The 27263-nt window shown below is 40.5% G+C and overlaps 1 protein-coding gene and 1 long non-coding RNA gene across 7 annotated transcripts in view; one reads left to right on the top strand and one right to left on the bottom strand.

The window, feature by feature from the left end:
* Window positions 1-27263, top strand: part of NLGN4X (neuroligin 4 X-linked) — a 306762-nt gene that overhangs the window by 96510 nt on the left and 182989 nt on the right. The window lies entirely within an intron of this gene.
* On the bottom strand, window positions 705-27263 carry LOC118353655 (uncharacterized). The gene is made up of 3 exons (XR_007409342.1): window positions 27185-27263; window positions 2772-2886; window positions 705-1054 (listed from the first exon to the last, which is right to left on the bottom strand). It is a non-coding gene; the product is annotated as an uncharacterized LOC118353655 (long non-coding RNA).

The raw sequence follows: 27263 nt of genomic DNA, 5'->3' as shown, positions 1-27263 counted from the left end.
CGGTCGTCTCTACCCGAATCCTTAATGTAACTTCATAGCAGGATAATTCACAGCAACGACAGAAAATGAGATGTGCAGGGTATATATTTAGGCCTAATATTTTTTTAACAAGTCAGCGTTCCTCACCGATCAATACGTACTTTCCCCCAAATTTTAGTGACAGCAAAGTGTTTCTGATATCTTGTTCCGTCACCCCTGGGATGATCGGTTCCCGCAGAAGCAGATTGGAACCAAATTGCAATCGCTCTCCAACGGGACGGGAAGGGGAGAGAGTCCAACATTTCTTGACCACTTGCTAAAGTGCCAGGCACTACAGTAGGCAATTTGCATGTATTACCTCATTTATCCAGTTTGGGAATTATCTTGTTGACAGCTGGAGTCCCATGAAGGAATATTTTTAAGAAGTAAAATGACAGGCTCTGATTTGCATTTGGAGATTAATTACTCAGACTGCCAGTTATTCACTAACTTGCCCAGCTTGGCCTCAGCCAGCATCTAGATAGTGTAATTTGATTTATTCTGCAGAGAGGTGATTTGCCCCTACATTAACTTGGCCCGATGCCGCAATTTCTGACCACTAAAGACTTATTTGCTTAGGTTACGGCATCTCATTTCTAAAAGCCATCAAAGATCTGGGCATGGATTAGATGATCAAAAACGTTGACCAATGGATTAGTTTATCAGATGATGAGTTTGCCCAGCTAGCTAGTTTAGCAGGAAATGAGCCATCTTTTCGGATAAAGCAGCACTTATAGGGAAAATAGAAGACTTTTGTCTCAGTGACTTTTTATTTTTGTTTTTTGTATAAAAAAGCCTGTTGGTAAATACACGGAGTGATTGGTTCTGCTTCCTAGGTAAGGTGGTAAAAAATTTTTATCAGTGTTGAGCAGTCTAGCAAGACCACGAGGGAGTACCCACAGGTACAATCTTTCATCCTTCATAGAAAAAGTATTCTATTGAGTATTGCATGGAATAGAAAGCAGAATTTAGCGATTGCCATTAGGAAAGGAGAGACAGTTCCTTATGAGCGTCTTCGTCTACGCTGTCAGTACATCTATAAGATAATAATATAATATATTATTTATATTTATATATATAATATATTTATAATATAATTTAATTAAAATAATATATAATATAATTAATATATATTTTATATATTATTTATATTTATATAATATATATTTATATATAATATATTTATAATATAATTTAATATAATATATAATTAATATATATTATATATATATTATTTATATTTATATATAATATATAAAATGTATAAATATATTTATATATAATATATTCATAATATACTTTAATTAATATAATATATAATATGATTAATATATATTTTTTACATGTTTATATATACATTTATATATAATATATAATTAAACAATTAATATATATATTATATATAATGGGTACAAAAAGGTCTCCATACAGGAGTCCTCTGTAGAATGCGCTACCAAAAGTGAAACTTCTAACACGATTAATGAAATTAATCATTGGTCATTAACATGGGATTTGTGATACATTTTAATGTTCTTGATTAGATTCAAGAACTGAAGAATAAGACCTAATTGATGAAAACGGGCTGTAATTTTATGCTTTTAATATAATGGCCTCTGGCCAAATCCGGACAAAAGAAAGAGCATTTGATTTGTTACTTTAGATTTGTTTCTCCCAATCCTCCTCGAAAATAGAAATGATTTACAGTTTTAATATATTTTTCATGCACAATTAACATCATTGTTGCCAGATTTACAGAGGAGCAGGAAAACAGAGCTGCAGTGATTTATTAGGGGCGCATGCAACAGAATTAATGCTACCAGCAGCAGAGTTTAATGGGAAAAAGTGAAAACAGAAAAATCTTAAAAATGAAAAGAACGCGTGGTGTCAAAAGCGTGTTTGCTTTAGGCAATCTCTCGGTCTTATGGGATACCTTTTTTTTTTTTTTTTTTTTTTAAACAGCAGCAAGAAAATATAATATTCGCATTGGGGACTTCTTTCCATTTCAGGTTTCATGTGGAATTTCAATATGGTAAAACACATAATGCTATTATAGGAGGAACTGAGGGAAAATCCAGTTAAGATCGACATTTTTAGAAAGAAATGGGGCATGGGGAGTATTTTAAAGATTCAGCAACTTCCTTCACCATTGGCATAGAATTGAAAACCATGGATTCCTTAGCAAATAGGGTTTTTGGGGTAACATTTCAGTACAAAAAACCCTGCTTGTGTGTTCGTACGTGATTTTGCTTTGTATCTGCTCTGTGTGTTCTTTTTCTTTGAAAGACTCTTTCATTGGATTTTGGAAGATTAACACGTATTTGCCAACAGGTGCTCATCATAGACTTGACACTTGCTCACGTACCACCTGTTTGAGGCCCCGGGAAGTCAGCAGAGCTTCCTTTGCGTCACGGATGTGAGACTCTAACACCTGCTATTTATTGCCTTTTAAAAGAAAGAGGCAAAAAATAAATAAAATAAATAAAAAAAATAAAAGAAATAAAAGAAAGAGGCACGTGTTGCAAATAATAGGGATAAAGCAAAGGCCTTAGTTCGGGGCTCCTTGTTGCCGATCTAGCCAGTGAACGTGTGCAGGCAAAAATCAAGCATCAGCGAATGGGCTTAACCAAGCTTGTTTCCAAAATGCCTTCTCGGCCCCCAGGCCTCTGGCGGTGACTCCTGTGTGTGGGGTGGACTGTCATCTGTCCCTTGCATTGGCCTCCATCCTTTCCTGTTTCAATAGATGGCATGCTCACCTCTTAAATCCATCGGAAGTAGTATTCTACGGACCGGCAAACGTTGCGTTGGTCCCCGTGAGTCTTCCAAGCTGCTAATGCCTGGGATGTGAGAAGTAGAGCTGACCACAGGTACCTGTTAAATGGAAACCACTGGAATAAATATGAGGCCAGCGGTTTCTTTTTCTCTTTGGAAGGAGTCCTTCCGTTTTCTCTGTGGCTGTTGTACTCTGCAGAATCATTCCCTCTAACATCTCATGACACCACAATTATTAAAAACCCCATTAGCTGTGGATTTTAGCTGTGGGATATGCCCACTCATCCAATGCCGGAGTGTTTGCAAATAGTCCTATTTTTTTTTTTTTTGGAAGACAACGCATAAATAGGTAGCAAAATACCTGAAATACATTGCACTTCGAGGAGTTTTATCCTCAAGAAGTAATTGCACATGTGTAGAAGGATGAGCGTACAGGGATTTTCATTGTCGAGTGCTCACGATAGCCAATAAAAAAAAAAAAGGGGGGGGAAGGCTGCAGCAATTTTTGACAGTCTAGAAATTGTTGCATAATTAGAGATACAATAGAAGCATGGAATACCAGCCATTAAAATTGCATTATAGGATATTTAGTGATATGGGGAGATACTCACAGTGTGTAGTAGTATATTAAAAACAACTTAATCACATTTTTTTTCTGTTTGGGCCTTGCACCCTTTCTCGTTTGTGTTCCCCTGTATAATTCCTCCCAGGTTTGTCGGTTTTATTTCATATAACGACAAGAATGGAAGACGATGACAGGTTGGCATGTCGTGTGTTGGGAATATTTACGGTGGTGTGAACAGAAATGCTGTGGGGGACAGGAGGAAACTTCCAGGCAGCTCTGAGTCCTCTGGGCTACACCAGCCCTGAGGGCCCCACATCCTGGTTCTGTTTTAACCCTGCATCTGCGGCTGTGAGCATCCTCTGCTTTCAGTAGTCAACCAGTGTTGGTGTACGCGTCGCAAATCTCTGCTCTCGCCTGTGTCCTATCCACTTGGTTGAAACAAAAATCAATAGTTTTGATTTAGCAGAGATCCCCCAACAGTTTTTTCTTTCCTTCCTTATGTCTTTTTCTAAGTAGGACCCATTCAAGAAATCCTGACCTCTACCCTTGTATCACAAAAAATGTTCTCCTAGAGATTTTTGTACGAGTGTTAGAGTTCATGCATACATTGTTAATCCACGCAGAGTAAATTCGTCATATATGGTGTGAGACAGGGATGCAGTGTTTCTCCAAATAGACAACCCACGTAATGTAAACATTGTCTCCTTTTCCACTGGTTTGGTGTCAGGCGAGGTCCTGATAGGGACAGAGGACACACAAAAAGGAAGATATTCATAGATGGGGCAGGATATGGGGTAATGCATAACCCTGGAGTGGTCATAGGAGGGAGCCCTTAGGCGGACTTACAGATGCCCATTTGGGTTGTTCTGATCGTCCCTGCTGGGGAGGTAGCTGGAGGCTCTAGGTACAGAGCTGTTCCAGAGAGAACTGAGTCAGCCTCCAGATTGTCTACCATGATGTCCCTTGGTTTCCCCCAGGGGAAGCCAGAGGCAAGAGCGAGTCCCTACGGGTTCATGGCAGAGACCACTGTGGGTCTGAGAGAGACAGTACGTCTCGAAGGGGTCTTCCAAAATATAACCCAGGACGAACTTCTGACCTCCACCACATATGCAGCGGGCAATCTACGCGCTGTATATTTGCTCCTGTTCATTCACCAGGCCGCTCCTGCAGGAGGCAAAGTGTGACTTGCCTGGTAGAACGAAATGCCCCTATGTGTCTCTTCTTCAGCGTTCTCTTTGTGTCTGTATGTGGGGGGGGGGGGGGGGGAGTGTCTATTCTTTAATGCACAATTTAGAATCAACGTGCCAAATTCTGCAAAATTCTGCTATCTTTGTTGGGACGTGTATTGAATTGAAAGGTGACTTTAGGGCAGCCCGGGTGGCTCAGCGGTTTAGCGCCGTCTTCGGTCCAGGGCGTGATCCTAGAGACCCGGGATCGAGTCCCATGTCGGGCTCCCTGCATGGAGCCTGCTTCTCCCTCTGCCTGTGTCTCTGCCTCTCTCTCTGGGTCTCTCATGAATAGATAAATAAAATCCATTAAAAAAAAGTGACTTTAGGAAGAAGAGATATCATTCCAAACTCATGTTGTCTTACCCATGATCTGGCATAGTTTGACCACTCATTGAGACCTAATTTTAGCTTTGTTCAGCTAATGAGTTAATTTCTTCTCCTTCTTCCTCTTCTCCTCGTTCTTCTTGCTAATTATTTTTTTATGTCGTTTCCTACTTCTGCTATAAAAGAAGGTCTTGATTAGATATTCAGACATATTTTTTTGGATTATCTGTTATGTCTAGTACTTTATCTATCAAATTACATGGATTCCATAAAAGTGATCATACTCTCTGCAAATAATGACCATATTCTCTCGTCCCCTTTGAATATTAATACCCTTTATTGCCTTTACTCCAGTTGTCATTGCATTGATTCAGGACATCCAGTGCTGTATTGAACTGCGTTGGGGCAAACTGACATCCCTGTTCATGATTTTATAGGAACAGAGCCCAAAACTTATTAAATAAATGTTATATTGGCGCTAGATGTTTTGGGAAATGGTCACTATCAGGTAAAAGAAATTACCTTCAAAGTCTAGTTTTCTACTAACGTAAACTTTTTTTTTAAAATCATAAATAAGCATTGAGTGTTGTCATAATTATTTCTAACATCTTTATGGTTGGTCACAGGATTTTTTTCTTACTTTTTTTTTTATTTACTTGGTTTAATAACATAGATTTTTTTCTGTTAGGGTGTTTGGAAACCGCCCCGTCTTGATCATACAGTGAACTTTCAAAAACCTATCAGTACTCTATTCTATTTGCTGTATTAATTCACTTAGGATGTCTGCATCTTCATTCATAAGTGAAATTGATTTATAATTTTTATTTAAGTTTGACTGGGTTTCCTGATTTGATCTTCTGATCTTGTACAGTCCTTATAGTTAAATTAACCTTACAAAGATATTTTGCTGCTTATTTTCATTTTATATTTTCTGAACAAAATTTCAGTAACAACTGAATCACGAGAAAGTGCTTGAAAATAATCTTGGCTGTTGAGTTGTTTTTATGTGGGGGAATTTATTATTATTACTGAGTTTTATTTATTTTTTATTTTTTTATTTTTTATTTTTTTGTTACTGAGTTTTAATGGTCTTTAGTTAATTTATTTAAATCTGGGTTCTAGTTTCTTCACCTTTTCTCAAATATTTATTCATTTAAATGTATTTGTTAACATCAGTGCTTATATCATTAAAATAGTTTTAATATTTTTATTCTGTTTGGAATTATTTAAAGTGATCTCCTTCACTTTTCAACATTAGTGTTTGTTGTTTCTCGATTTTGCTTGGTCAATGTTGTCAGAAGTTTGTTTTTATTAATAAGCTTTTAGTAAACTAGCTTTCATTTTGATAATTAGCTTGCTTGACTATATTTTCATTCCCTTTTCACAGATTTCGACTCTTTATTATATACATATTTTTTTGATTGAGTTGGATTTATTCTGTTTCTTTTACTCCAGCTTTGATTTGCCTCCATGGCTCATTTATTTGCAATCTTTCTTATTATCTTGTAAATGTATTTGAAGTTTTAATTATGCCTGTAAGCACTTCTTTAGACCTGTCAGACGTATTTTCACGTGTGACACCTAAATTATCGTTGGATTCCATGTATTTTGTATTTTTACTTTGACTTCAAGGTACACACATACACATATTTAGTGTTCTAACACTTTTATGGGGTGTTTTTATCAATTTTTATTTGATTTGATTAGGTTCAAAGAATATGTTGCTGCCTGGTATGGCTTCTTTAGAGCACCATCTATGAATGGCACCTTTTGGAAATATTCTACGTGTGCTCGAAAGCTACACACACAAGCACATACACATATACCTGCGGACATGTGATTACAGATGGATGCGTGTGCACGTGCGCACATTTTAGGACATACATTCCCATGTGAGTGTATCAGATAACGCTCAACAGGGTTACTCAAACATTCTATATCTTCCATTAGTCTTTCATCTCCTACCTCAATCAATTTCAAGAAGGTCTCATTTTAATCTCTCACCACATATTTTTAATAAAATATTTTATTTTATTTTTATTCTTAACATTCCTTTATTTTACTCATAGTATTTACCTTTTACATGCTTCGAGGTTTTATTGGGTACTTTCAAAAACGTCTTGGTGATATCTTCTTAACTTCCGTTCCTCTTCCAATATTTAATGGCCAATTGTGACTTTTATGATATTTTTGTCCAATAGTAAATTTGCACCCCGGATATTTTTCAATCATATTGAGCTTATGTTTTGTCTTTTTTGATTTCTTCATTTTCAAGTTGAGGAGGCCTCTTGTGTTGAAATATATCCATGTTAAGTTTATCTGTATATTGATAAAGCTATTTGTAATCCTATTTTATCAGTGTATCTCGCTTCTAAATTTCAAACTGCTGTTATTAAACAGCTTATAATTCTCATCATTCTATTTTGGGTTTTCTGTTTATCATGCTTGGTTTTCATTTGTTTTCTTTGGTTTTCCTAGCTTCTGTTGCATGGCTTTTAAGTTTCTATTGCTAATGTTGTGGTTATATTAGTCTGTCTTCTGTGCTGTGGTTTTTCTTCTTATATGTACGATTCATCAAGTGTTCCTTTACTTGTTTGAAAGTGATATCCTGGGCAGCCCGGGTGGCTCAGTGGTTTAGCGCCGCCTTTAGCCCAGGGCGTGATCCTAGAGACCTGGGATCGAGTTCCACATCCGGCTCCCTGCATGGAGCCTGCTTCTCCCTGTGCCTGTGTCTCTGCCTCTCTCTCTGTGTCTCTCATGAATAAATAGGTAAAATCTTTTAAAAAAAAGTGATATCCTACAATTATATTTTCGTATAAGACCCATATCTATTCTTATTGCCTGTCAACGTTTTGAGTATCTGCTGTTTTCTTCAAAACAAAATGTAGAAGAAGCCCACTCTTATCTCCCAACTACCACCATGCCTGATTCTAAGGGAAATTTGGCTCGAGATTATTTCTGGATGTCTTTTTTTTTTTTTTTACCTTGTAAAAATTCTTTATTTAAATTCCAGTTAGTTAAAATACAGTGTAATATTACTTTCTGGTGTCCAATATAGTGAGGATTTCTTTTTAGATTACTGCCTTCTGAGATTATTAATGCTTTCTGCTTAGCTGGACTCTCTTGCTTTGTTGCAGATTTGGTTCTCTCTTTGCAGAAATAAATTTTTCAAGATTTTCTCTGAGAGGGTTTAATGTGGCACATTCTGTAAGTTTTTTTTTTTTTTAAGAATTTCTATTAATTTATTCATGAGAGACAGAGAGAAGCAAAGACACAGGCAGAGGGAGAAGCAGGCTCCTTGTGGGGAGCCACATGTGGGACTCAATCTCAGGACCCTGGGATCACGCCCTGAGCCCAAGGCAGATGCTCAACCATTGAGCCACCCAGGTGTCCCAAGATTTTCTTTTTCATTCAAGAGATAACTTTTCTAGGTTATAAAACTCTAGGCTTCTTCCTCTCCCTTCACCTTGTTGAGAGTAACATGCCATTTGTATCCTGTGTTGCTTTTTCCATCCCGTTTTGGTGCAAAAAAGCCTGTATCAGCCACATTGTCCTTCCTTTCTTTGAACATTCTCTGCTTTTTTTTTCTCCCTGGAAGACATTCTGTATGTATTTAATGTCCTTAAAAATCATGCTTGGGCAGCCTGGGTGGCTCAGCGGGTTAGCGCCGCCTTCAGCCCAGGGCGTGATCATGGAGACCCGGCATCGAGTCCCACGTCGGGCTCCCTGCATGGAGCCTGCTATCCTCCCTGTCTCTCTCTCTGTGTGTCTCTCATGAAAAAATAAATAAAATCTTTAAAACAAATCATGCTTATTGGACCAGAGGTTATTTTTGTTTGTTTTTAGAAATAGGCTTGTTTAATTTGTGAGTCCTTTTCTGTCGTAAGTCTTGCATGGGCTTTGCTGCTTGGTACTTCTCACCATTATTTCTAGCCATTAATCCTTGTTGCTGATTTAAATGAGTGTTCCTGTCAGATGAAGGATGACATTCAGATTTATGTCTTCCTCCTTTTAGCACGTAGGGGATTTTTCCTCCCTGTGTCGCTCTACTTTTGGGAAGATGCCTCTCTTTGGGTGCACCTGTGCATTCCTTGGCTGCATTCTTCCTTTTCAGCTCATTCTTGGGGCTCTTACCTGCAACAATTTTATTTTTCCTCCCCCCGTGTATCTCTCGACCTCCCTTCATAGTTGTTCTTGGTGCTTATTTTCTCCCAGTGTGGGATAGTTGATACACTTCTACTGAATCCCTGATGTTTGTTGGTGTGGATCATTGGTCCTTCTATTTTTTTTTTCTCGTCCTTCTAATAAATAGATTATTCTATTTGTTTTTAGTGCTTCTCCTCTTCTGCTGCCTTCTAAGTATTTGTTATGAGTTAATCATCAGTGGAAAGGGTGGTAGGTAACTCATGTTCAAAGGCTAAGCAAAAGCCTTGCTCTCCATCTAATACCTCCGGGTAGTTTGGAGGAAGAATGGGGTCCTTTCAGAGATGACTCTGCAATTCCAGTCTGAGTTCTTGAACCAGGAACTTTGTATTCTTTCCTCCCTTTCCATCCCTCCCATCCTCAGGCAGGCTCTTATCTGAGACTCTGCAAAGTTCAGTTGTGAATACTCAGCCTAATGCCTGTGGGGCATGAGGATGGGAGGCAAATGTGTTTTGCCCTTCTGGATAGTTTCATTGCTATCACATCCCCACTCGAGTGGGTAACCGGAAACCTCAGGACCTTTGGCTCTGCTGAGTCTGCTCCCTGAATTTCTTGATTCGGTATCACGAAGGTAGGAAAAGCCAGCAATCCACCCTCACAGCGAGGCGGGGATGAAGCATACAGGGCTGGGAAGCTCTTTCTCACCTGTTAGAGGCTCCTGGGTTGTCAGGATCCTTCCCCCTACTTCTTCCCACAAACGAGCCCAGCTCTGCTATTTACCTCTCCCGGCATCTCTCCATTTTTGTAGTGATTTCGGAAAAAGGTAAATACTTTGGTCAAAGAAATAGAGAAAGAAATTTAGGTGGCTTGTTCAGAAAATGAAGTGGAAAATGCTGCGACTACAGTGGTTTTGGAGGATCATGATTTCTGTAAATAAAAGGAAGCAGTTTCCAGATGTCATAAAAAAAGAGAAAGAACTCTAGAAGAGTTACTTTCTGGCTCCAAGAATATTCTCTCACAACATCTTGCTGCATCTCCATCTGTTATTGTTAACGTGTGGGCCAACAAACCTACAACCGTCTGGGGCTCTTCAATTGCCAACGGTTTTCATTGCATTAGAACCCGACGTGTCTGTGTTCCGCCGCGCTGTATTTCTGTAGCTGGCTTTGCCTAGGTTCCCACATCTCCTTCATTTAACAACATGAGGACAATCTCCAAGGCCCGAATTGAACTTGGGAAGCTCTTTTTATCAAGACTAAATAACACACTGGATTGCGGTCCTGTGGAAATCACAACAACAAAAAAAAAAGTTTGAATATTTCAGATTATTGTATGTTCCCACTTAGGCTTTGATAGACAGTAACATCTCTCCCACCTGAAACCCTTGAGATGATAGCCTTTTTATTTCAGTTAGATTTCTGTAGAGGTCTTCACCCTCAAGCAGGATTTTCCCTGTAATGAAAACATTTTGCATAGAGCTCCTTTTAAATCATTAAGAAACACACCCAGGCTTCTTGAACACAGATGTACCGAAGGATGTGGGACCTTGAATCGTTGACTAACACTGTTTACCGCAGACATTATTTACTGTAGGAGATGTCTTCAAGGCCTGCTATGTTCTCAACACTTTCTTGGGCTTGTCTTAAATTGAAACAAACTAACGTATTTTTTTTTCATACTCATTTTTGCTTTGGATAATTTTTCTCTCTTCCCCTTTGCTGGCCAACGTGCATTAAAGTACTTACCCCTGTTTGCTCTTCATCATGTGATCTGATCTGTGCTCTAAAATATGATGGAGAAGCTCGCTAGAGTCCTGCTTGAAACATAACAGAGAAACGCGTATGGTCCTCTCTGCTGGGACAATGTGCCCAGGGACCTAAAGTTTGAATATGGTCTCTGGCCGTTTCAAGTTCTGGCATTCGACTGGGTACTTACCTTGTCAAAATCTCAGTTGCCTCTGATGGGTAAAGAGGGCCTAATAATAGCACCTACCTCACAGGGGCTGTTGCAAAGATTTGTGAGATAATTGATGTAAATTCTAAGCATAGAGCCCCACTCATGAGAAATCTTAGTTAATGTGAACACTAACTAATGTTGCTATCCGTAATGACCCTTAAACTGATTAGAGTGAGCTATCAGGGAACTCATCCACTCCCAGTACTGACTGTTCTTTCTTTCATTCAGTGACTTCCTCCCATTTTGTTTTTGTTTTTGTTTTTGTTTTGTTTTTGCTCCAAATAAGTGCCAGACATGATCTAGGTGTGGGCATAAGGTGATAACACAAACAATGTTTGCATTCAAGATGTCCATCATCTTGGGGACTGGCCTTAATATGTCCTGCTCAGAGATGCTTGTTACTTACTCTACCTCTTGATTCTTGCCTCTATTCTATGTAGCAAAGATCATGTGGCTACTTTCCAAATCAGTGGTAAGATATGATGCATATTTTTTCCCCCGGGGGTTAATCAATTGCTCTAATCTCCACTGGGGGGCTATTTCTGGAGTGTTAATATCATCATAATAAATATGAGGGCCCTGCCAATGGCAATATAAATATGACGACACTCAACTAGTATAGTAGAGAAGTCATATCTTCATGATTTGCCAGTCCCTGAAAATGTCGAAAAAATTAAAATTTCTGGTTATATTTAGAAGCTGGAAATTTTTACAGAAATTCCACATTTACAACATTGCTTACAAATATGTAAGATTGGGCAACACTGGGCCGGTAGTGGACTAGGGATGAGGAGTGGCTCTTCCTTTTAGACATGCCGTTCACTCTGCTATGTCGCCACCCTCCCCACCACTCCCTAATGTGGCCCCAACACTCGGGCTGAATGCTTTTTTTCTCCTATATTCTTACCTGACTCTTACATTTTCCCTGAAAGCTCTGAATTTATGCTTTTGATCTTGAGGTTGTTTTAGCATTTTTTAAAATCAATAATCCAATGCCAAGTATTGGCTCAACACTTTTCATATCTGCTGGATTATCTCACGGAGTACTTAGAAAACATTTCTGTTGACATTTTCATCAACAAAACAAAGTATATGTATAGTTATCCAAGTAGATACCAAATATGATAAAGATTCTTATCGTCCTAAAATCTTATATCTGTGAGTTGCTTTGTTTTTAGTGATAGGCATGCAGTCATTCGTTCACACATATTTGAGAATGTCCTATGGACAGGTACTTTTCCAGGTAATAAATAGACCCCAGTAGGTACCATCCCTTTCCTTATGGACTTGAAGTGAATAAAGAAATTAATATGTAGTGTTTGGAGCAGCGATCCATGCTGTGGAGGAAAATAATGCAGATTAAAGTAGACAGGGAATAATAGGAATGAGTTGGTGCAATTGTTAGGGGCAGAGGACATTGAAGGCCAGGTCTGAAGGGAAGAGTTTTCTAGAAGTCGGAAACAGCTGTGCAAAGACCCTGAGGTGGTATAGACTTCGATGTGTTCAGGTGATATCAAAGTAACCAGTGTGGCTGGACTGCAGAAAGAAGCAGAGTGGAGATGAGAATGGAGAGGGCCTAGGTGTCGGACCCTACAAGATGGGTAGGCCATTGAAGGGACTTCAGCTTCTCAAAGATGGGGATGAGAAGCCACAACTGAGTTTTGAGCAGAGGAGTGACAATCTAAGACATACATTTTTATTGGGTCACTTTGGGTTCTGGCTGCGTCATTGTAATGTTGGGGCAAACGCGTTTCGAAGAAATGCCCTCACAAGATGACAAAGAAAAGTCCGTAGCTTTCTTATGGGAACCCAAAACCAAAAGATATCTGCCACGTGGCATCGAGGAATACATGTGTCATGAGGACACTGTATTAATAATTAAACACTCACACACAGGAGTGAAATATCCTAATGGTAATGCTCATTTCCCCAGGAACTGGCCAACTTCATGGCCCTTTTTCGTAAGGCTCAGTAAATAGTTGTTGACTGAGAACCATGTGTGAATCCAATGTCTGCTCTTTTAGAGTGTTCATTACCTTCTTTGTTTCTTTAGTAAAAATTACCCTCACGAAACCCCATGCATTTCGTCCTTTTCACACCTTGCTCCTTGTGCAAAGAGCGGAGATGTGCATGGTAAAGCTGTGGGGAGGGTGGGACCATCCTCTTTGAAGACCCTCTCCCCCATCCCAACAGCCCACAAGAAGTCACCGGACATTTGAAACAGGTGGTGTGTCTTGAGGATGCCTGTTCCAAAGGCAAGTTTGAGTGTCGCTTGCAGGCATTCTGGAGAATTCCAAAATACTCACCTTGGCCTCTTCACCTCCCTACTTCCAAAAAGATTTGTCTTACTGTAGGGACCATCTGTTCATCTGGTTTGTTTTGTCACTGCACATCCCTGTTTCTGGAGTGTTTCTTCCCAGTTTCCACTGTTCCAATTTCTCCTGAATCAGTGGAATGCTGGGTTTGGGGTGGACTCGCCTCTCTCCCCGGGGGGACTTGAAGCCCCTGAGGCAGAGTCATATTTTTGTCCAGCTTCATGTATAATAGCACAGGTATTCCATAATCTCAGTCAGAAAAATACATATATTGTACATGAATTTCCTTTTCAGGTTTTTTATCAGAAGGATGCACGAGATCCTCTATATTTTCAAGATACAGCATGACTGTTTTTGCCTGTACGGCTGTGATTATGTAAAATTTATCTGTTTTGCAACCAACCCTTCTTCCCCTCCTAGTAATCACGATGTCCTGGAAGAGTTGATGCTGAATTATTAATCGATCCTCTCTGCCCCTCGCTCATAAAAGAACACACCTCTTTCATAACAGAGGCATCATTCCTAATATCTTTTCTTGTTTCCAGAAACCACTTAGAGATGAAGAGCCACTTTGAAAAATGGGTTGATTTTTAAAAATGAGTTATAGGCAGCAACAATCGGAGACATGGTGACTGGTGTTTATTTCCATTAGGGATTGTTTTTCTAGATTTAATAAAAAAGATAAAGTGCTGAGAAGCAGTTTATCAGCAGGATTCCATGGTTTGTTGGATGACAGCAATGCTCTCTGAGAAGCAGAAATTCAGGAGGCTGGCAAGAACGTTTATTAAACTTCCCCAAGGATAGAATAATTGATAAGTCGTCCACCGCAGTCACCGTGAACGACCGTGTGCAATACCTTTATTTTAATAATTGTAGTGATTAAGGAAAAGATGCAATAATTTGCTGTTTAGTTTACCTGACTGATTACGATAATAACAAAGGGGGAAGTAAATCATGAAGAGACAATTAAACTTTAATCATTCAAGTTGTAGAAAGTTGGGTGTGTGTCTGTGTGTGTGTGTGCATGTGCGTTTGCCACTTTGATGGAAAGAGACTTTTACAAAGACTGCTTCTTGTTAAGAGCTTTCCATTAAAGTGGAGCTTTACATGTTCGTACTGATTGCTAACCGTCAGGGAAAATGTGAGGGTGCGGCTTAAGGGGGAACCATACCTCGTAATGGGAATGTCTCCTGTGGGAATGTCTCGAAACAGTTATGGCTTTTATCTCAGTATAAACAAGAGCTGAGCATTGGAATTTGTCTCCGTACATTCTGTAAGTAAAATATATTCAATAGGTATTAAAAGTGACTAATATCCTGCTCAGATTATTCCTTCCTACACGCTTCTTGCCAAAGAAACCATTTAAAGTCTCTGAGGCCATAAATCTATGAGTATCTAATACGGTAGAAGGAAGTCAGGGAATATGAAAATAGAGAAAAACTTTAGGATCCGTTGGTTCAACAGAAGCGGCTCTTATTTTATAGAAATCTAAAATAACTCAGATATGGATGGAGTCGTCAAGTGCATCTGTTTAATCATGTCCTATATTTTTGGGAAAGAAGCATATCCCAACCTGACTTAGTCCCTACGATTCAGTCTGAGTCGGGACATTCCAAAGGACCTTGACGATGCTACATGCTCTAAAGCTAGGCCATTTTTATGGTTAAAGGATTGGGATTTATTGCAAAGTTGTACATTCTTATATCTTTTTTATTATTATTATTATTAGAGTTTTTTTTTTCTTAGTAAGTTTAAAACCTTGAACTACCAATTAATTTCTTTTATAAATACATTGATATGGGGCACCGGGCTGGCTCAGTCAGTGGAGCATGTGACTGTTGATCTCAGGGTTGTGAGTTCAAGCCCCACTTTGGGTATAGAGATTGCTTAAAAATAAAATATTTGGGGCAGCCCAGGTGGCTCAGCAGTTTAGCACTACCTTCAGCCCAAGGGCCTGATCCTGGAGACCCGGGATCGAATCCTATGTCAGGCTCCATGCATGGAGCCTGCTTCTCCCTCTGCCTGTGTCTCTGCCTCTTTCTCTCTCTCTCTCTGTCTCTCATGAATGGTTAAATAAAATCTTTAAATTTTTAGAGTCATGTAAAATTTTGGAAAATAGTATAGAGTTTCCATATACCCCACCCCCAATGCCCCTATTATTAATATCATATATATTACTATTACATATTTGATACAGCGAACCAATATTTATGCATTACTATTGACTAAAGACCACACGTTATCAGATTCTCTCAATTTTTATCTACTGTGTTCTGTTCTAGGATCCCACGTCACATTTGGTCTCTGTATCTCCTTAGACTCCTCTTGAGTCTGACAGTATCTTATTCTTTCCTTATTTTCTGTGACCTTCACAGTTTTGAGGAGGACTCCTCCTTCAGTTTGAATTTGCGTGATGTTTTTCTCATGATTAGGTTGGGATTATGGCTTCTGGGGAGTTAGTCCGCAGACTGGAGTGCCCTTCTCATTACATCATGGCAGGGGAGGGGAGAGTCGTGCTGTCATCAGTGTGACTTATCTCTGATGACTTTGACCTTGGTTACCTAGGGGAGGTCATGTTCATCACATTCTCCACTACAAAGTGGCTTTGCCCCCTTTCTAATCTGTGCTCTTCAGGAGGAAGTCACTACCGTGCAACCCACCCTTAAGGAATGGGGATTTGCCCTCTCCCTCCATGAAGGCAAAGTATCTATATAAATTATTTGAACTCATTCCTCATGAGAAATTTGTCTTTTTTCCTCCATTTCTTTTTTTTTTAATATTTTATTTATTTACTCATGAGAGGCACAGACTGAGAGAGAGAGAGCAGAGACACAGGCAGAGGGAGAAGCAGGCTCCATGCAGGAAGCCCGACATGGGACTTGATCCCAGGTCTCCAGGATCACACCCTGGACCGAAGGCAAGCGCTAAACCGCTGAGCCACCCAGGGATCCCTCTTTTCCTAAATTTCTTTATTTATTCATTATTTCCTTTTATCACTATAGATTGGATATTTATTTTATGTATTGGGTTTTGATCCAATATTATGTTATTCACCTACAACAGGTTTTAGGAAATAACCTGGAACTGAACATTTTTTATTTTTGAGCATTAAGCATGCTGTTATTTTATCTGGGAGAGAGGCCAGCCAAACAGTTGTATGTTACATTTTAGGACATAAGCATTTTCTAATTAATCTTGATTGCCACAAAATTCATTCATTTACTTAAGATTATGGATTATCTAGTCATTTATATAAGACCTTAGGTTGCTTAGTTAATTAAAATCACTCTCCTAAAAACTAAAGGCTATCTTGTACCTCTGGCTTTTTGAAACAAATATTTACAGTATTTTTTTCCTTTCACAGCTATGGTTAGATGTCTAAACAAACATCCCAGGGCATGATATTTAACATATGATGAACAGAAGACCTAATGGTCCACGTTAGGTCAGGGGTGTCTGGACATGAATGCATCTATAAAAGCTTTTGCATATTTTTACTTTCCTTAAATGAAATTGCATTTACAAAATCAGCGATACCTTATAAATCTTATAATAATGTTGACGAAGAATAGCCATGGATGTGCACTGTGATCTCTTTAAAAAGGGCCTCTTGGCTCTTGTGGTTTTTGTGATGTGCTCTGCTTTGCCAGGTAGAGTATGTACTTCCAATGCCACAGCCCCTGGGTGTTGGTTTTCTGTGCACCTGCCCCTTCTGATTCACACCTTGGTTCCTCCCTCTGCACAGACTCAGAAATGGACGTGAAGGTTCGGATCCAAGCCATTGTCTTTAATTTCCTTGAACAAAGGCCGTTTGGTCAAGAGTATACCCAATAGGAGACCATCAAAGACTGGGGAACCAGGGCTCCCAAAGGCACTCAGAAGCTGTTTCTCCTGGGGGTATGCTACGAGTACCTCCGAGGTCCAATTCATTTCTATCTTTCCTTCCAAAACTTTGCCCAGTGTGCTGTTCCTAGTAAGGTCAGGAGTTCTGTTTTTATCTTTGCAGAGCGAAGGCTTTGAAGATGAAGCTCCTCACAGTTCCTTTGTTACTTTAGCATTCTACAATTAAATATATTCCAGGAATGAAGGACTGCTATGATTAGAGAAGTATATTAGGGAGAACGAACCTGCTGGGGGTACCTGCCTATAGGGTCTGAGCCTGTTGTGGGGCATGCACAGATGCCCAGGACTCTGATGGTTCAGCTCTCTAGCAATGGGATGGTCACTGGATTCCTTCTTTGTGAGGCTTCTCTGTGTATGGGTGGAAGTCTCTTGGGTCGGGATTACCATAGCAAAGGGACTAGAACATCCCAGGGAGAACCCTAAGGAATCTCTTGCGGTGCCTGGGAATCCAGAAACCTGCAGACTACATCCTTCCACCCCCTTCTCCCCAGCTTTGCTCTGCACCTTCAAGCAAAGCTTCTGAAAGTGCCATGTATCCCCGGGACACATCTGTTGGCTAATAGAGATATTACCCTAATTCCTAAAGGCTTTTAGTTTTAGTGTCTTGCTGGGGGCTGCACCCTTACCTTTCCATGTGGGTTGGCAGAAAAGAGAAAAAGTGTGCATGCCCAGCCCTGCATCTGAGGGAGTAAAACCCCATGGTTTTCCTTTTCTGCATCAGGAGAGTATTATTTTCCTGCTTGACTGGCCCAGCTCCAGGACACATTTACCCATCGGGGGTGCTGAAATTTGGACCCACTTAGTTGGCTTATTTTTGAAACCCTCCCTTTGGGGTATCACTGCTCTAGTTAGGAGACCTGGTGCCAATGGATCTGGAAAAAGTTTGCAGTCACAAAATAAAGCAATAGTTTTGAAAGAGATGGTACAGCAGATTCAGCTATGTTGTGTGCACATTCTGCTTTTTTTGTTGTTTGCTTATTCTTCCTGTTTTTGTTGTTGTTTTGTTTTGTTTTACCCAGACAGCTCAGAAAATAAACCCAGAACGCACGTGATCAATGTGTGTCTCGTGTTTGCCACTGTTGAAAGTCTGGGTTTATATCTGATTGGCCAAAAAGTTAGAGATCAGGAAATTTACAAAGAATAAATCCATGACTCAATTCATACATTCTTTGGGTCCTTAGGATTAATCAACTAATGCAGTTGACCATTCTTACTACATGAAGATTAGGGGCACTGAGCCCATGCATTGTCAAAAATCCAAATATAACTCTGACTCCCCAAAACCTTAACTAGTAGACTTCCATTGACCAGAAGACTTGCCGATACCATAAATAGTAGAGTAACACATATTTTGTGGGTTGCATGTGTTACATACCATATTCTTACAGTAAACTAAGCTAGAGACAAAAAAGGTTGAGAAAATACATTTATACAACAGATACTGTTGTATTTTATTTATTAAAAAAAAATACATGTATAAGTGGACCTGCACAGTTCAAACTCGTGTTGTTCAAGGGTCAACTGCATAAAAGGTGCCAATATAATAATAATAGTTAGGTCATGTCATGGTTAGTCTCTTTCTTTCTTTTTCTTTCTTTCTTTCTTTCTTTCTTTCTTTCTTTCTTTCTTTCTTTCTCTTTCTTTCTTTCTTTCTTCTTTCTTTCTTTCTTTCTTTCTTTCTTTCTTTCTTTCTTTCTTCTTTCTTTCTTTCTTCTTTCTTCTTTCTTTCTTTTTCTTTCTTCTCTCTTCTATTTCTTTCTTCTCTCTCTTTTCTTTTCTTTTCTTTTCTTTTCTTTTCTTTTTTCTTTCTCCTTTACGTTTAGAAAGAGAGAGAGTGTGTGGGCACACATGTGAGCAGGGGAAGGGGCAGTGAGAGAGGAGAGAGAGTCTTAAGAATACCCTGTACTAAAAAAACAAACAAACAAACAAAAAAACAAAACAAAAAAACCCAAACGAACAAAAACAAAACAAAAAAACAAAAAAAGAAGACCCTGTACTGAGTGTGGAGCCCGGGGTGGGGCTCAATCCCACCACCTTGAGATCATGACCTGAGTCAAAATCAAGAGTTGGATGCTTAACCAACGGAGCCACCCAGGTGCCCCTGCTCTCATATTTAATGCAATTCTTGCTGTCATTTTACAGGCCCCACACTCATAGTATGGGGCTGGTTGTTAGTGGATTTCTAAAGGTTGAAAGAGTTTTGAATGTGATACATAAGAGTTCTTGCTAGAAGGGAACAGAGACGATTAGAGCAGCTAGCAGTGACATCTCTCCTGATCTTGGAGACAGCCTGGAGGGCTTCCCAGAGGTAGCACAATTTTGACCTAAACCTGAAAGATGAGAAGGGAGAGATTGGCCAGTCAATGAAAACCCACAGACAAAATTCTGCAGTCAGTTCCTTTGATGGTATTGCAAATTGATTTCTCCAACCAGGCATTATGTTTTTTCTATTTTGCACACATATGTGATAAACACTTTAGGAACAAACAACCCCCAGGATCGTGCAAGTTTCATAAAAAGTCAAACTTAAGTTCTACTAAGAAGTAAACTTCAGTGAGAAGGCTCCAGTGGTTTACATTAGACTCAGGTGTTTGACGTGGTACAAGGTCATCACATTTGAAATCTGTCTGTTTTGATTCTTTATTTTGCTGACGATATGAGCTAAAAATGTTGACTCACAAAATATTCCCTTAACCTAGATTCTCTTTAAAGCAGAGAATGCAAGAAAAGTTTTGTTCAGTGTTACTGTTTTATTATACATTGCTTTGTGCATTCTTATTACATTATGCAAAATTTGGCACAGCAACTTCATTATTGCCGGGAACACGCCGAGAGTAGGGATGTAGGGCATGGGCGTGAAGCTCAGGAGGACTGAGGAGTAACTCAGCATTGGGTTGATTGGGTACCTCGTGCTTGGCCCATTGGGGCTGCTTGAAAACCTTTCAGGTGTGTGTCCCAGGACCACCTTCCCAGGGACAAGATGGAGGAAGCAGTCACTCATCCATTTGCACCTCCTCTTAGCTTACTACAGATAAGCTCCCCAAGGTCCTTGGGGAGTGCTCAGGAGGTTTCAGTAGGCCAATCTCCATGAGGTGCCAGAGCAGGTGAGAGGTCACGTTGCACCTGGCCCAAGCTGGGTGTTGCCCGGGCAGCCCTAGTCCCCACCAGATGGGAAGAATAAGCCACATGGCTGGGACGTATCGTATCCAACCATCAAGAGCTCTGAAACCAGCGCTCTACTGGCTGTGGCTGATTGGGTCCAAGTGTATCAATGTCCTCAAGATGCTTTGGGCTGCATCTTGAGCTCATGGTTTACTTGTGTCTGTATCAGCGAAACTGCCTCTGTGTTAGTAAGGAAAGGATTAAAAAAAAATCCATCCTTCAAAATTCAGGTTATCTGCACCACAGTGGCTCTCACGAGTTCTTCAGTTTTGTTTCTAGGTTGAATGCCGATTGGTTCCTGGGAAGGCATTGGCGGTTCTTAGTTTAGTCATCCCAGCCATACCGCGGCTCTGGGCTCTGGACCCTCGACCCTCAGCCTAGCCACTGGAGCCCAGCTCTGTGTTGTAGGCAGCATCCAGATCACGAGGCTTCCTGCATGTCTGCTCTACCCCGTGACAGAAACGAGAGAGCCTTCTTCGAAGGATTGTTTTTTAGGATGACCAGGAATCATAGTTAGACAAGCCCAGCCTTAGATCAAACCCCTCCCATTCAAACGCTTTTAATTCCTGACTTAAAGAGAAATGAAATTGGTATTGGTAGGGCTGCCTGGGTGGCTCAGTCAGTGAAGCATCTGACTTCAGCTCAGGTCATGATCTCAGGGTCCTGGGATCGAGCCCCAGATCAGATTCCCTGCTCACCAAGGAGTCTGCTTCTCCTTCTCCCTCTGCCCCTCACCCTGCTCATGCTCAATCTCAAATAAAAAAAATATGTATAAAAGAGAGAGAGAGAGAAATGAAATTGTTTTCGTGAAGGTTACGGGTTTCAAATATCTTCTGAAAAGCCGGCCAACTTCTACATGACAGGAAATGCGTATTCTGTTCTTGCTTCTTGTCACCACCTCCCGAAGGAGTGGTGAGTCACAGACCTCATGACTTTGAGGACTTTCGGGACCAGTGAACAGAGCTCTTCATAGGAGGAAACGGTCTCACGGGATAGGTCTCCTGATTCCACATCTAGTTGTCCAGGTGCTGCTAAAATTTCATGACAGACAGTAATGGTGTTACTAACAGACCAGCAATAACCTCAGCTCCCGTTCTTGGACCACCTATGAGGGTCAACACGCTTACAACCCGGTGAGGCCGGGGTTACTCACTCGGACCATTTCCATGGATCGCCACTGTGTTTGGGGTCCTTTATTTACTAAGTGTGTCTTTTCCACTGGACGGATGACGTCAACGATCAGAACGCTTCCAGATTCAGTTCAGGGACTCAGGGATTGGAAGTGGTGAAGCTGGGATGCCAGTGCTCCTGAGCACTGTGTGTATTTTTAGCATCACTAGAAAAGGCTAGTCCAGTCTAATTAACTATTCAGATTCGTCATAGTGGATCCCATCTAATGGGCATGGATTTCTAGCATCCAAGTGGTAACCAACTTCGATGAACATAACCTAAAGCTCTTGCTTCTAAATGGGATGTTTTGGGGTCCTTGTTTTTGGTGCTGTCTTCAAACTGGCTAATAAACATCAGCAGGGGCACCTGGATGGCTCCGTCTGAGAAGCATCTGCCTTTGGCTCATGTCATGATCTCAGGATCCTGGGCTTGGGCCCAACTTTGGGTTCCCTGCTCTGCAGGGAGTCTGCTTGTCCCTCTGCCTCTGACCCTCCCTCTACTTGTGTTTGCTCTGTCTCTAAAATAAATAAAATCTTTAAAAAAAAAAAAAAGCTATTTAAAAAAAGAAAAAGTAAAATCGGGAGAAGTGCAGATCCAGACTTCACTATCCACCAAATATCCCAATCCAACGACAAAATACCCCCATCCAACAACAAAATCGTGACAGTGCTTTTACAACTCGTTTGGCACAAAACCTGACCTGACAGATGGCAATGGATGGTCTTTATTTTCCATTTCGGGGTAGACATTTAGATGTTTTGCTGTGGAAATATTAATGAATTGGATTATGTATATGAGATGATGTTCTAGGTTCTTCTGGAGGTGTCGCATGCATAATATCCATAAAAACCGAAAGACTCTAAATTCCCTCGTTTCCCCAGAGTATATTCATCTGCAAGGGCTGTAGGTCATCAGTGGTGGATCAAGAGTCGTGGTGGTCAGTGGTCAAGTGGATTGCAAAGAATAGCAACCAGGCCTGGAATTCATACCGTAGTTGCAGTAATAAGTCATATTTAGTCATTTTCAAAAGTGACCAAGCAATGTAACGACCTCCCTTATGTTTACAGACTTGAGTGATGTTAATGGAAGATTATATAAGCCAAAAAAAAAAAAAAAAAAAAAGCAGCTCCCATCAAAATAATGGCATTTCTTTGTAGAGAAATGAGGTGAGAGGTAAGTCTTGGTTTTATGTGTTCAATTTGCAACTTAAACTCCCCAAGTAATTATGAAGATAGATTTCCAAGGCATGGTTCTGGGATTCTGTGTCAGTTAGAGCAAGGTGATAATTTCCAAGTTAACATTCATTAGGAAAATAATAATTCATTTAATATAACAGGTTCGATGACACTTTCTAAGCCCTGACAAGTAATGAACCCACTTCTATTTGCTCACATAAAACCCATTAGTCTATTTTAAACAAGCTAATCTAAAGTCTTAACACAAGACATCTTTTAAGGCACCATTTTTTTGCTCATCGTTTGCCTTCATTAAAGCACATCAATTTAAATATTTTATTCCATATCCTAAATCATATTTGTATGTACACACCGATTCTATGCTGTGAGTTACGTTCATATAAAAAGTGCATATACGCTTGTAGGTTGTTGTAAAATACTGTTGATTACGTGCTCTAAATTCATTTGATTTTGTTAATGAAATCACTACTCTGATATATGCATTATTCTGGTTTATGCTGCAAAGATGTCTAACAGTTGTGATTCCATCCATACTCCTGTTGGAGCCACCTGCTAGGTCTGGTTGACTCCATGTGGGTCAGGATGTGAGGTTCTTTTGTCCTGCCTCCATCCTGTCCCCCCCCCACCCAACACACACACGTGTTCCACCCAATGCAGGTGGCTCACAGGTGTCAACCTCGCATCAAGAGCCAGAGGGACGCCTGGGTGGCTCAGCGGTTAAGCGTCTGTCTTTGGCCCAGGGTGTGATCCTGGAGTCCCGGGATCGAGTCCTGCATCGAGCTCCCTGCATGGAGCCTGCTTCTCCCTCTGCCCATGTCTGTGCCTCTCTCTCTCTCTCTCTCTCTCTTTCTCTCTCTGTGTCTCTCATGAATAAATAAAAAATCTTAAAAAAAAAAAAAAAAAGCAAGAGCTCCCAGGTAATACACAGGGAGCCGCCATGAATAGTCTAGCATAGCTGGCCCTCGGTCTGCTGGCCATCATTTGTCTTCCCTTTGACTTCTGGGTCTTCCCCCATGGCCCACCACCTCTCTCCCTTGGACTATGTCTTCTCTTTTTCCTGTAGAAGCGTTCCCCAAGTTTGTAGATCTGAGGGTCTTCTGCATGTTCGTTTCTCCATCAGCCTTCAGCTGAGAGACATAGAGAGAGAAAGACCTCCAGGATACAACCCAAAGGAAGAAGATGAAGGAGGAAACAGACAAGCAACAGATGAACACACTGAGATATAACCTCCTCTCCCAGATTAACACAGAAATCCACGCATATATAGATCCTATCCACCTGTGACGGTAGTTAATAATATATTTCCCCATATATGATACAGTCTGAAGCCCTCACTTGGGAAGATTATACAGAAACCTAAGAGCTGTGCAATATGTTCTTTCTTCTCACCTAAAGACACAAGGTTTCATTTCTGTATTTCTAGAAATTTGTAGGTACTTGCAATTCCAGGAAGTCTTCAGGCTGGTTGTTACTAAGTAGAAAATAGATGTGCAATTATACAAGAGTTTGTGGAGGAGGTGAAATTTAGGATAAACATTAGCATTTGTGGAATCTAAAATGTGCCTCCATGCTGTATCTGAAAACACTAAATAGATTTTAAAAACAGTGGGACCGTATGTATATATATGCACACATACCTCTCCAGCACACAGATGCATGCACGCCCACACCGCTCATACACCTGTTCCACTCACACACAAAGACATCACTCACACGCGGTCATAGGGTACCCAGACACACACACCTGACACAGATAGATTCCGCGACTATTCTTTGCCGGTGATCTGCAGAGAATTCTTGAATGAATACAACATACCGACATTATGGTTTGGGTAGAAACACCCTCATGGTTCCTACACTTTAGAGCTATTACGGATTTCTGCGTAGAGCCGAGCTACAAAGTATTAATGTTTTATCATACACCTAGACGACGTTGTGAAATAAAATCCTGAATCATTAAGTGCTTGTGTTTCGAAATCACGTCGCACAGGTGCTGAGCTGTAGTGAGGCATCAGTTAGCAGGTGTCCTGCGGTCACAGTGTGGCCCGAGCAAGCCACATGTCATGATGGTAGACTATCGGGCTGATGGTACTGATGACATTCTACATCAATACCTTAGTGTCTAGGAGGGCTCTGTATGTCGTAAGAGAATTTTGGCAGATGTCGTATGTGATGATATTTGGCTCCTTACGTTTGGCTGCCTGCTGAATCCCAGGTGGTCCAGAATCCCATTTAATCACCTTTTTCTGCACTGTACTGTTCTCACCCTTTCTTGGAACCATTGAGTCTTGGCTACCCATTAGCCTCAGTTGGATTTTCTCCTGAACTGGAGAGAAAGAACAATTGGAGCTGCACCCCAGGGGGAAAAAGACAGCGGGCAAATCATCCAATGTGGTGGAGAGTGGCGACCACATGAGCGTCACCATGTAGTTTCGTTTTCTTTCCCTTGTGTTGATAAATATTCCGTGTGTGCCGCCAAAAGAAATGAACCTTAAAATTCAACTCAGTGACTATCTACTGTCTGTTTTATAAAGATATGTTTAGCAGCATCAGGAAGTGTCCAAAAGAAAGAGGCCTTGGGATACCCCCTGAAGGTGAGCATTATATACTTTTCCAGAAGTACTCTGGCCTTTTCAAACCCTAATAATTCCCCACAACAGGAATCCCACAGCTTCCCTGGGCAGCGTCTTCATGCAGCAAGTCGGATCGTTGCATGCTTTTACCTAGTGATTAGTTGATGATCAGTGTATTTATCAAATTGATTAACTATCTTGGCTTGTCTCCCTAATAAGTAGCTTTTCTACAAGACGACTGGGTGGTACGGTTGGTGGGCCTCTGCCTCTTGATTGTGATCTCAGGGTCATGGAATCCAGGCCTACATCAGGCTCCATGCTCAATTGCAGAGTCTGCTTGGGACTCTGCCCCTCCCTCTTGCTCTCTCTCTCTTCCTAAAATAGATAAATAGATCTTTAAAAAGAAGAGCTTCTCAATCTCAACATGTGAACTGAGTTTTTATGTAAATAATCAGTAAATTATATGTGCACACAGTCTTATAAAATATAAATGAGGGATCCCTAGGCCTTTGGCCTAGGGCGCGATCCTGGAGACCCAGGATCGAATCCCACATCGGGCTCCCGGTGCATGGAGCCTGCTTCTCCCTCTGCCTGTGTCTCTGCCTCTCTCTCTCTCTCTCTCTCTCTCTCTCTCTCTCTCTGTGACTATCATAAATAAATAAAAATTAAAAAAATAAAATAAAATAAAATATAAATGAGCGAATGAGTTCCAGGTCTTTAACTAACTGAACAAGACTATATACACACATAAAAGATTACATAAACGTACATATATATAGTGTGTGTATATATGATTGTGTATATTTGCATATGTATCTATCATGTGCAACCACCCCCGAGCAAGTGTCTCTGCCTCTCTATATCATCTATATTTCCTGTTTATTGATCTATATCACCTATATTTCCTATTTATTCATCCATGTATCATCTCTCCAATTCCTGGATATTGGATTTTACAATATTGGATTTTACAGGATGCACGTGGGGACACCCTGCTTACAGTCTGAAAGTACAGTTATCCTCACTTTCTTTTTTCGTCTTTGGTAGGATGTTCCTATTCTTTTCAAACACAATTTCCTACACCCACAGGCTCCCACAAGTGCCCTTGTTTCTGAAATCCAACCAGGCTAATGTGTGTCAAGTATAAAGATGGCATCCACGATGACGGTGATGCACAAGGTTCAATAGGAGGGTATTGGTTGTACTGAATGTGTGACTCCTGTCTTCCATTGTTCCCCAGATAAAACTCAAAAATTGTGGGGCCTTGTTTTCTTCAGTACTGTGCTTTTGATGCCTAGTACGACTTAATTGCTTAATAAATATTTGTGGATGAATAAACGAATCATAAACAGTACTGCCACTGGTACGGCATGGCTGGTATTTCCCTACTTGGATTCCCTTGTCTCCTGTCCAGTGTCTAATTCCCACCTTGAAAACTGATCACAGGTGGCTCCTTCTGTAAGGTGCCTTTGCCAACTGCTCCTGTGTAGAGATAAATTTCCCTCCCACTGAACTCCCATTGAACTTTATCTGCATCGATATATTATACTGTGTTTTCTAACTCAGCCATGCCAGACGATAAGATTTGAGTGAGTGAAGATCCTGGCTTTGCTTTTCATAAAACCAAAGAAAGTGCCTTCTATGTAGCGTTCACAGATATTCTCTCATTTCGTACAGCAGCTGATGAACTAGGTGATGAAGGCATATTTTCACTTTGCTCAATAGATTAAACAAACAAACAAACAAAGCTCAGAGAGACTGATTCTGCAGGGTTTTACTCCCAACCCAAGCCAAGTCTATTGACTTGACATCAACCACATGTCATTGTCATCTGATAACTTTTCCAGCAGCCTTTACTTACTTCAAAGTGTTGATTCATGCTGATTTAGGCAATTCAGTCCGTTTCCACACATATTTCATGACCACTTGCTCTGCACCAG

Source organism: Canis lupus, chromosome X (genome assembly GCF_003254725.2).
Source record: "Canis lupus dingo isolate Sandy chromosome X, ASM325472v2, whole genome shotgun sequence".
NCBI classification, from domain to species: Eukaryota; Metazoa; Chordata; class Mammalia; order Carnivora; family Canidae; genus Canis; species Canis lupus.
The sequence above is the reverse complement of the archived record's forward strand: the minus strand, read 5'-3'. Positions and strand labels throughout refer to the sequence as shown.